Here is a 12,008-nt window from a genome sequence, read left to right as displayed (position 1 = left end):
TCCCCACTCCCCCACTCTGCCATGGTAGAGCACATGTTGTTTGAAATCCTTTGCCATTCCATGCATGAAATATTACCACCTCACATGAATAGCTAGCAAGGTGGCTATGAAAACTAACTTCCTATCGTACCATGGCTTATATAGGGCCTACTGCTATGCAAAAAAGACCCTACTTCCACGCTACTATCATTCAACATGATCTGCAATGCATAGATGTTGAAGAAACTATGAGCTATTGCTATTATCAATTCTTGGTGTGCTTGCATGGCTTAGGCTCTATGCCCTTGCCAAGGAAAATGCACCTATGGTAGTAGCAAGGGTAAGAGACATCATTACTAACCTATAAGGCTATTATTCATTCAGACACCAAGGAACAACAAAAATGGAGGGAGCATTCATCATCAACTATGAGGCACTTCATTGATCAGCTACATGGGAGAAGACTAAGAAATGAACCTCTCATAAGTCAAGTAAGGTGAAGCATGTTTTAAGGAGCACCTAAATACCCCAATCCCCACCAACCAACCCCACAAGTCACCTCATACCCGAGAAGCTAGAAGAGGATGAGAAAGAGGATGAGAAAGAAGTTGTAAGGCAAGAATTTAATGTCAAAAGAGCTATCCGGGGCAAAGCACCCTCCCCCCCACCCCCCGCCCCCCGCCCCAAAAGACACATATACAGACCCCTTCATCTTGGACATGCTCTTGGTGTTGGGGTAAAGGGACATAGTGGTAGCCCTTCCCCACCATGATCAATTCCATACACTAACACTAACTATTATCTCATCTCCTTCATATATACAATAAGGAACCCTAGCACATCATTAAAACCATGGTTACACCCAAAAGAGCCTCTTCTCTCTATTTCTCCTCTCCCTTCTCTGCACATACGCACGGCCCGTGGTATTAGAGACAAGTTTGTGGTGTAGCATAGACAAGATCCAAGTCAAGCTAAGGCTCAAGAACTTAGCACAACAGAGAGAAGAATTGAATACTCTAGTTTTACTCACTGCAAAAAAAATGAAACTACTTGTGGAACACCTTGTGTGTAGAGTTTGGAGTTGTAAGCTTTTTGAAAGCTTGCAAGTGATTAAAGAGGCCCAAAATATAACATTGATGAACATGAGGCTTCAATAAAAATCCATATGAAGCTTCTCGTAAGCCTACACGATCCAAAAATTCCATGCAAGCATTTTTCGTGAGTCTATAAGGTAACAAACTTAAGCACAAGTCAGTCCCGAGCTTGTAGGAGGCATCGATATTGCTTTGTGTACCTCTAGCAATAACATAAGCTGATTGGGGGCATCTATGAGCCTTCAAAGGCTCTCAAGTTTACAGGGATCAGTTCAATGATCAGTCTATGCACACAACTAGTTAGCCATTCTCTTTACGCATTAATGTCGAATTTTGTGATCTTTTTCTATCATTTTTAGTTGAGATTTTTCTCTAGTTACAGAGCACACTTTGCCAATATTTCCTTGCGATTCTCACCATAGTTTCTTGGTCTTCTTGCCATAGTGTTCAACTATTTCAATTATGGTCTCTTCTTTTGAGAAATACATTTACAACATCAAGAATTCGATGGCATAAACTTTTTTGTATGGAAAGAGAAAATTTAAAACGTCTTAATCCAGAAAGCTCAATTGGAGCCACTCTTCGAGTGCCAAGAGGGAGATCGCTATACGGATACACGATGGAGAATTCTTGGTGCATAGCTAGGTCGACTATTCATCTACATCTTGAAGATTTAGTGTACTTCACTATGGTCAGTGAAGCTACTCCTAAAGCCTTATGGGAAAAGTTGTGCAATATGTACAATATCAAGGGTGCAAGCAATAAGGTTTAGTTGATGAAGAAGTTATTTGAGCTTTGCATGAAAAAAGTTGATACAATTTTTAAACAATTAATGTGTTCAACATACTCTTCAATCAGTTGACATCACAGGGTCTCGATTTTGACAAAGAGTTGCGGTATATCTTTTTGCTATACTCTCTACCTTCCTCATGGGACATTTTTTGCAAGGCCATAAATAACTATGCACCTAAGGGAAAATTGGTCTATAATGATGCAGTCTCTAGTCTCCTCGATGAAGAGATTCATAGGAAATCTATGGAGCCTGCTAAGCAAAGCGATGCTCATGCTACTACTTTGCATAGACGAAGTGTCTATAATCAAGATTGTGGCAAGAGTAAAGATTGTAAGTTCCCGCAACAAGTCTAAAGGATCTATGCGTAAGTTTGAGCGTGACGATTATCAAAAGAAAGGGCACATGAAGAAGGATTGTAAGATTTTGCAATGAGACAAGAAGAAGTATCAAGACAACAAGAAATCTAACAATGATGGCAAGGGAAAAGTAAAGTTAGAAGACATCAACATGGTCAAGTCTTCTAAAACTCTAGATATCCTTGAGACAATTGGTGCATTATATGTTTTGGTCTTTACTTTAAACATTAGTGCAGATGCTCTTGTTAGAGAAGTTGCCACTAATGCATAGAATTGGGTCATTAATTCTAGTGCTAGTTTTCATGTGACACCACATAGAGATTGATTCTCTACTTTAGAGGGCACAAACATGGTACCAAGTACTCCATGTATGTGTCATGTGTAAAAGAGTATTACATATGGCCAAGTTTTTGTCTATTGAGTTGTACCATAGCCGGCTAGGTCATATGAGCCAAAAGGGAACAAAAACATTGGCATGTTTTGGATACTTGCCCATGTTCAATTTTTTTGATTTTTTAATGTATGAACATTGCATTTATGGCAGACAAATGAGGATAACACACTTACCATTGAATAGAAAGCGAGATCCACTAGAACTTGTCCATAGCCCTATTAAGACCAAGTCTCTAAGAGGAACTAGTTACTTTGTGACTTTCATCAATGATTTTACTAGGAAGGTGTGGTCATATCCTTGAAACACAAGGATGATGTTTTTTGTACATTTTAGAAGGTTTTTTGAATTATTTGAAAATCAGTCAGGCAAGAACCTTAAGAGCTTAAGAACTAATAATGGCAGAGAGTATGTCTATAAAGATTTCATCGACTTTTGTGCTAAAAGACAGATTAGGTGATAGTTTACTATGCCTTACACACCTGCTCACAATGTAGTTACTGAGAGGATGAATCCACGATTCATTGGGAGTCACAATAATTCTTTCTATAGCAAACTTGATTAAAGGTTTTTGGGCAGAGTCTATTTTGATAGTAGTGCACATCATTAATTGATCACCTCTAGTATGCCATTGAATTACCAAATTTCATAGGAGTTATGGTCCAAAAAGAAGCCACACTATGATCATTTGTGTGTCTTTGGATGCAAAGCATATGCACATGTACCAAAGGAGCTTTGAAAGAAGCTATATCGGAAGTCACATGTGTATTTTCTTTGGTTATGGTGCAGATGGAGAAATGGCATATCGCCTCTAGCACACAAAATCTTGTAAACTTGTTCAACGTTCACACATTATCTTCAACAAGTCAAAGATGCACAAGAAGCCTACCAAAGAAATTGAGTGTAGAAAGCTCACATGCAAGGACATTTTCTCAGATTCAGTAAAAACTCAGAAGGGTAGTGATGTACCTTCCTCTAGCAGCACTCTAATTGATAAGGCATAGAGTAGCAAGTTGTTGAGATGATCTTGTAGATCCTCACATCCACCTCAACAATTCTAGCCAAGGTTGGACTATGTCACGCTGACTGACTCTGGTGAGCCATCTTGTGACAAAGAAGCCATGTAGATGGATGACAAGTTCAAGTGGGAGTAGGCCATGCAATCAGGGCATGGCTTGGTTGTCAACAATGAAACATGGGGCTTAGTTGAGTTTCCAAAAGGCAAGCATGCCTCACCTTGCAAATGGGTTTATAAGGAGAAGTTTATACATGAGGATCCTAAGCCTAAGTACAAGGCTAAATTGGTTGCTCATGGATTTAGGCAACATAAGGGAGTTGATTTTGATGAAATCTTATCGCTTGTGGTCAGGATGACTACACTGCATATAGTGCTTCTACCAATAGCCATCAAGGACATGGAACTTTTCCAAATGGATATGAAGACGCCTTTCTTTATGAGGATCCTGAGGAGGATGTTTAGATGAAGCAACCTAAAGGTTTTGAATAGCCTAGCAGGGAGGAGTTTGTCAATAGACTCAAGAAAGTGCTTTATGGTGGCTTAAAGCAAGTTGAAGGCAATGGTTTCAAAATTTTGATGCTTTTATGAGGTCCCAAAGGTTTAGAAGGAGTCAGGAGGATCATTGCTTGTACACATGGAAACTCATTGATGATTCATTGATCATTCTCATCTTATGTGTAGATGACATGCTAATTGCAATAAAGTCCACTAAGGAGATTGCCAAATTGAAGATAATGATGAGAAAAACTTTTGTTGTGAAGGATTTGGGAGAAGAAAATCATTTTCTTGGTATGTGCATCAAGAGACACAAGACAAAGGATATTCTTGAGTTGTCTTAGGAACATGCAACACTTCAATATGTAGGGCGAAAGGCAAAGAGTACCTCACTACCATCATATTTGCAACTATACAAGGAAGATTCTCCCCAGTCAAATGCTAAGAAAGAAAAAATGGAAAATGTGCCATATTTTTCAATTGTAGGTAGTCTCATGTAAGGCCAAACATTGCCTTTGTAGTGGGAGTGGTTAGTCGATATATGGTTGATCCTAGTAAGAAGCATTGGATAGCACTAAAACATATCCTCGGATACTTGAAGTGTACAATGAGCAAGTGCTTACGCTTCAATAATATTGATATAGACGCATCTATTGTTGGTTACATGGGTGTGGATTATGTGGTTTGCAAAGATAGCAAAAGGTCTACATTTGGCTATGTATTCATATTTGCATAAGGATCCATTTCTTGGAAGTCATCTCTATAGAATTGTACGTCTCCTTTCACTACAAAAGTTGAGTATGTTGCAACATCAAATGCCAACAAGTAAGCTATACGATTGGAATGTCTTGTGGGAGACATAGACATTCAACAAATTCTAGTTCTGCATCATGATAGTTAGAGTGCCATTACTTTGGCAAGGAATCCCGTGTTTCACTTCAAGTCAAAGCACATTGAGGTGAGGTATCATCGCATTTGGGATATGTTGATGGACAAGCAATAGGAGATTATGATTGTCCACACTGATGACAACATAGAAGATTCTCTTACAAAGAGCCCGGCTTCTACAAAGTGATTTGCACATTGCATCAAGTTAATGGGTGTAGAGTGAACATAGTTGTACAAGGGTAAAGCTACTATTGTACTTCATGATGGTACATACTAACTTTAGTCATAGACAATTACCACCACATTGGTCTCTAAGTGGGAGATTGTTGGGGTGAAGGGCCATAGTGGCCACTCGTCGTCCTCACCATGACTAACTCCCTACACTAACACTAACTATTCTTTCACCCCCTTTATATATACGATAAGGAACCCAAGCACATTATTAAAAGTGTGGTTCCACCCAACATGGCAAGGATAAAAGTGGAGCTAAGATTAGGCTCAACAAAATACTTTTGAACAATTCATTTTATGTAATAGATCCATTCATCATGGGCTGCCCCTTCACAATGGTGCACTTTGAGACTTAAAGATGTGATGTGGAGCTAGATTGTGTCCTTGGTGTAAAGGGAGTGATATCCCTTATCAGGGAAGGGACCATAATTCCACCGATAAATTTTGTAACATACATTGCCCCTTCATGATATGCAGATGTGAATTCATGGGAGAAGTGTGCAGAGATGGCAATGTGTTATGGTTTGGACCATGCACTGTGGCTCATCATCCACAAGGTTACAACCTTATTTCCTGCTAATTTCCTCACAAAATACACCCTCAAATACCTCAATGGATTGCAACTGAAGGGTAAGAAGCCACCAAAGCCTTACTCATAGACGTTTTACAAAAAGTTGTGCTACACGTAGCACAAGAGGCATGTGGATGAAAAGAGGCAGAATGGATAGAGGCAAGCCCACAACACAAAACCCATGCGACCTTACTCAACACCCCACTCCCCCCTCATGGACTCCTCTAGCTTCCCCATCGGAATTCTCACCTTGCTACTCTTCATTACACAGAGCTTCTAGTGGCCACATCAACCTATCCCTACATCATGAAATCTGCAAGCCACCCCTAACAATTCAAGAACACACACTGCTTTCATAGTAGGATGCACCCAACTAGCTAAATACTTGTACTTTTGAGTGCAAGAAAATATCCAAAGGGATAAAGTGGGAAGGAAAACCTTGTCTCTGCACCATGACCCCCCCCTTTCCACCCAATCATATTTACCACGTGACATATAGGAATGCATTTATGGATGTAAGTTCATGGAAAATGCTTTTGGGAATTTTTTGTATCGACTAGATGTACCATATTCCATCCTCACATATATGGGATGGAATATGTGCAAGATTGTTTTTTTTAACTCCATTAAGAAAAGCATATGCAATGCCAAAGATGTATTCCTAAGAAATCACAAAATTGTATGCTTATGTAATTATCAAAATTGTGAATTTGATAAACATCTTGAGCATGTGTTATGTTATGACATGAGTATGTTAGATAAAGAGTCTAACCTATTCTTATGTAAAAGGTTAAATCATATGCCCACCCAATCCCTATGTCGGCATATAGCTAGGTTGAAGAACTATAGAACCTTTTCATATCACTAGCTCATGACAAGGTCATTAGATTACTAAGCCACTTATATACACAAGTCTATCAAGACTCTGCTTTGGAGATTTTGTGAAGTCCATTTACCTAGGAAGGAGCATCACCCATCCCTCGTAGAGGCCTTATAGCTAACTAGTTGAAGATGACATACTATATCACATGCTTGGACAATGCCCCCAACAATCCTATCCGTGTGTGTAAGCAATAAATGATTGAAGTAAAAAGAACTATGTGAGCATACTTCTTACCACACCTATCACCGCTAGAAGAGAGTCTCAATTACATATATCGGTTTTTCTCTAAATACCAAGTAAATACCCTCCCCACTACCATGCCTAATATCCACTTACAAGGCCCACAAAAATGGATCATGAATGGGGCAAGATGCTGCTTTTCCAACATTTCTCTACTACTAGCATATATACTAAAAATGTGCATACCTAGTATCAAAAGAAGAGCGTACCTACTTGACCAACATGCACTTCTATGCCATCACTTAAAAATCTAACCATGGTGGGTTGTGGATTCCCTATATGATGTGGTAATCAACTTACCCCCACATGCATATAGTGTCTGTTCAATTGATATAAACAAATGCTATGAAAATAACCCTTGTCAAGGCAACAAAGTGTTGTAATTAGGCTTATAGAACATGCCTTCAAATAGTCCCCTTGTACTTACATCTCCTTTATGAAATCCCCAACGAAATGCTCCTTGTGAACATGGTCCAATGTCAAGTACAAAAATTAGCTCTCCTTCTCAAAAGTAAGGGTACTAGAGCTCAATACTTGGATGATTGACAACATGGTGGTGTGATGCAATGGAGATACTTTAAGGAAAACCATAAGAATACCTATGGGATTAGGTTGCTCTTCTATATGGTGCAATCTCTACCTACGCCCTAGAATACACATATATCAAGAAATTCATGGAAGACCCTCAAATAAGACCTAATCTTACTTACTACACTACAATCCCATTCATATACTTTGATGATATCCTTTGAATCAATAACAATAACCCTCACTTTTTCCTCCAACAACACCCAATATGCCCGGGACCCGGTATCAGCAAACACACCCCCATCTTGTAATAGAGCAAGAAAGCCCAAGAAAGAGTAAGAGAGTGCAAGCAGGAGAGAGAGATAGCGAGCAAGTGAGTGAGAGGTAGAGATAGAGCCCCCCTCTTTTGGCACGCGCTCACGCACATAGGCAAGCACATGCAAGTACCAACGAGTAAGCCCGGACATCACATGGCATCGGCCCGACTTCGTCAAATTTTTTGTGGCGATTTTTCTCCCTCTTCTCGACTTCGGATTTTGGCTGCCCAACATCGGTTTTGACACCAATTTTGGCATTTTTTCTCTGTGTCTTGGCGTTCTTCTCTATGGTTGTGCGTTTATGGCTTGGCGCATCGGTTTCAACACCCATTAGGCGGCTATTTGACTAGCGCGTTTTCTCGACTTTGAGCACAGGTGGCCATAGCATTGGCACTTCCGCTAGGCGATGGAAGACCGCTCCAACAGCCGTCCCTAGCCAATATGACTTTGAAGTTTTCTCCACTTTTTTTACTTCAACGACACATACCGACAGATATGGCTTTGATGGACCATTGCAAAGCTGGTTTTTCCTTGAGCGTACTCAGCTCTTGGCAGGTTTTTTCGATCGACGTGTTTAGCGATCGATGAGATAGTAGTTGCCAATTTTCCAGTTCCAGCAGTTTTGCTCGCAGGTTGCAATGAAGCTTGTGTGGGGTAGAGCTTACCTAGGAAAAGATAATAATGGTGGTCGTGCATAAATACTCCTCTCCCTACCCTTTAACTCTTTCAAAGTGTGTTGTAATATACACCTTTATTAAATTAGATGGTTGCTTTCAATCAATATGTCATGGAATGTTAGTGGTTTTACTTTGTAATGATAAGTTCTTACACACAAACACACATTGATGGTTTCAATAGCACATGCTATCTACAATCCTTTGCCATCACATCATTAAATTGATATTCCACGTAATAAATTATTACAACCTGGCATGAAGAGCTAACAAGACTTGGCAATGGAGACAAGCACCATACAAGACCTACTGCTATGCATAAAAGACCCTAACTTCCATGCTACTATCATTCAACATGATCTGCAATGAATAGAAGCTAAAGAAAGTTTTTTGAGCTATTGATATTATCACTTCGTGATATGCTTGCGTGGTAGTAGCAAGAGTAAGAGACATCATTGATAACCCATTGTCTATTATTGATTCTAACACCAATGAACAATAAGAATGGAGGGAGCATTCATCATCAACTATGAGGCACTTCATGGAGTCGTACGGGATAAGACTAAGAAACGACCCTCTCATAAGGCAATGAAGGCAGAGCATTATGCAAACACCACCTAAATACCCCATATCCTTACCAACCAGCCCCTCAAGTAACCTCAAACCCAACGAGCTGGAAGAGAATGAGGAAGATGATGTAAGGCAAGACTTTACTATCAATGGAGCTCTCATAAATGAAGGTTTCCTACTTACCTTAATAAATGAAAAGGATAAAAGTGCATCTAAAATTGGGCTCATCCAAATACTTATGACAAACTCATTCGATGTAAAAGAACCGTTCATCATAGGTTGCCCCTTAACAATGGCACACTTTAAGAGTCAAATATGTGCTTTGGAGCTAGGTTGTGTCCTTGGTGTAAAGGGAGTGATATCACTTGGGATAGGAATTCCACCAATCAACTTAGGAACATACGACAACCCTTCATCAAAAGTGAATGTGAATTCATGGGAGAAGCATGCAAAGATGGCAATGTGTTATGGTTTGACCATGCACTATGGCTCATCATCTAGAAGGTTACAGACTTCTTCCTTGTCAACTCCCTCAAGAAATTTACTCTCAAATTCCTCGAGTGGATTGCAACTAAAGGGCAAGAAGCCATCAAATCCTTACTCATACATCTCATGTACAAAGAAAGGCCAAAAATATATGTCAAGCACGCAACCATGTACCAACAAACCCCCCCTAACTCACCTGGTGGAGAACTAGAAGCTTTTTTATGTGAGACACACTTTTTACCACACCTATTAACACCATAAGAAAGTCTCAAATAAATATAGGTTTCTCTCTAAACATCAACAAGCAACCTCATCAATACGATACGTAATGTCCACTTACAAGGCCCACAAAATGTCTTTAGATGGATTACCAATGGGGTAGTATGTTGCTTTTCTAGCATTTCCTCTACTGTTAGCATGTATATCAAAAATGTGTATACATAGTATCAAAAGAAGAGCACGCCTATTTAACCAACTAGCACTTCTATGCCGATCGTGTTGGGTTGTGCATTCCCTATATGATGTGGTAATAACTTACCCCCACATGCATATAATGGATATTCAACTCACATAAAAAAATTATAAGAGAACATCCCTCATCAATGTGACAAAGGTCTAAAATCACTTATCAATGGGCTTATAGAATATGCCTTTGATCAGTCCCCTTGTACTTACATCTCCTTTATCAAATTCCCAACAAATTGCTCCTTAGGAATATGGTCCAATGTCAAGTACAAAAATCCTTTCTCCTACTCAAAAGTACCACTAGATCTCATTACTTGGATGCTTCACAACATGGTGGTGCAGTACAATGGAGATGTTACCATATACATGTGGTAGTGATGTATGTGAACACACTAGGACCGTCGGGGCATTTTTTCCCTCTTTAGGAGGTTTTTTCCCCCGTGCATTGTATATACGCCCATCACTCTAGGGCTATCTATCTTTCCATTGCACACTAAGTAATACACTCTCTATTGTGTGCCTTGAGCTTCCTTCATCTTCTCCAAGCTGTGTGTGTTTCTCTGCAACCCTAATTCCAACAATTCGTATCAGAGCAGGTCACGTCCTCCCGGGCTTAGTCGCTAGCTGCTCCAGCACACGCCTGCTCACTTTCTCTGATTCAGTGAGATTTGGTGAGTGTTCGCAAGTCGACAAATATTTCGGGAGAGCTCATAGAGATTGGTCTGCTCAGATTTTTGATTTGGGCTCATTTCGGCCTCCGTTTCCACTACATGCAGTACTGCACATGCTATTTCGTCATTTTGTGCAGAATTTCTGTCAGTGCCGTTTTCTGCATAACAGGTGCCTTATAGTCTTCTACAGTTTGTGCTATATAGCACGTGTTGTTCCCGCTCCGTTTCTACTATTTTCCGGCAGTTTTCACATCAGGTGCAGCATTTACCATGGCTGACAACAACAACACAGATGTGTTCAAGATGTTTGCTGCTGAGGATAGGTTGGATGGGGACAACTACCCTATGTGGGCTTATATGATGCAACATGTTCTTGTGTCAAAAGGCGTCTGGAACATTGTGCAGGGCATTGATGTACGTCCTGGTTATGAGGATGTAGGCGATGTTGAGGATGTTGCAGGTCTTGCTACAAGGATTGTTGCTGTTAGAGTTGTTTTGCCTACGGCGGAACAAGCTCGTTGGGATGTAAAGGATGCGCAGGCTCATGATTTGATTGCGTTGTCTGTGAAGCGCACCATTGTTCCTCACATCCATTCAGCAAAATCTGCAAAACAAGCTTGGGATATATTGGATGGTCTTTATGCAAGTCGCAATGAGGCTAAAATTGCTTTGCTACATAAAGAGCTGGAGTCGAAGATTATGCATGAGGAAGATGATATGGACACTTTCCTTGCTAGTGTCAAGGATATCAATGAGCAGCTTATTTCTGCAGGTGAATTCATTTCAGAGAGTTCCCTTGTGCAGACCCTTCTTGATGCCTTACCAAATTCCTACCAGACTTTTGCTAGTACTTGGAGACTGATGACCTAAGGAAATCCTGAAGTTGTCAAGTTTGATGCATTATGCACATTGCTGGTTCAAGAGTCACTTTCTAGAAAAAATAGGACTAGGCAGCGTGCAGTTGAACAGGATTTTATTGCGTCTCAAAGAAAGGGTTGTAACAGTAATGCAGCCACTTCTTATGGTTCTGCTGCGAGTGGCAAAAATTCTGTTCCTAATTCTTCTGCTGGCAGCACTTCGTCTGGCAATTCTGGTGATAAGGGCACAAAGAAGATGTGTTGCCATTATTGTAAAGCCAATGATCACTTGATCAAGTCGTGTCCTAAGTTGAAGGCCAAAGAGGCTAAGAAGAAAGAGGGTTAAGCATTGTGTAGTGGTCGAGTTACCTCCCTCTTTGTTGCCAGTTTGGCATGGTTTACGGTTGAGATTGTACATGAGATTTTGCTCAGTTTACAGGGAAGATTATGTCAAATATTTCCCAGATTTCTCACCATACTTTGGTTCTTATCCATTCACTT

The sequence above is a fragment of the Adiantum capillus-veneris genome, chromosome 12, assembly GCF_014529385.1.
Source record: "Adiantum capillus-veneris isolate H3 chromosome 12, ASM1452938v2, whole genome shotgun sequence".
Taxonomy (NCBI): domain Eukaryota; kingdom Viridiplantae; phylum Streptophyta; class Polypodiopsida; order Polypodiales; family Pteridaceae; genus Adiantum; species Adiantum capillus-veneris.
The sequence above is the reverse complement of the archived record's forward strand: the minus strand, read 5'-3'. Positions refer to the sequence as shown.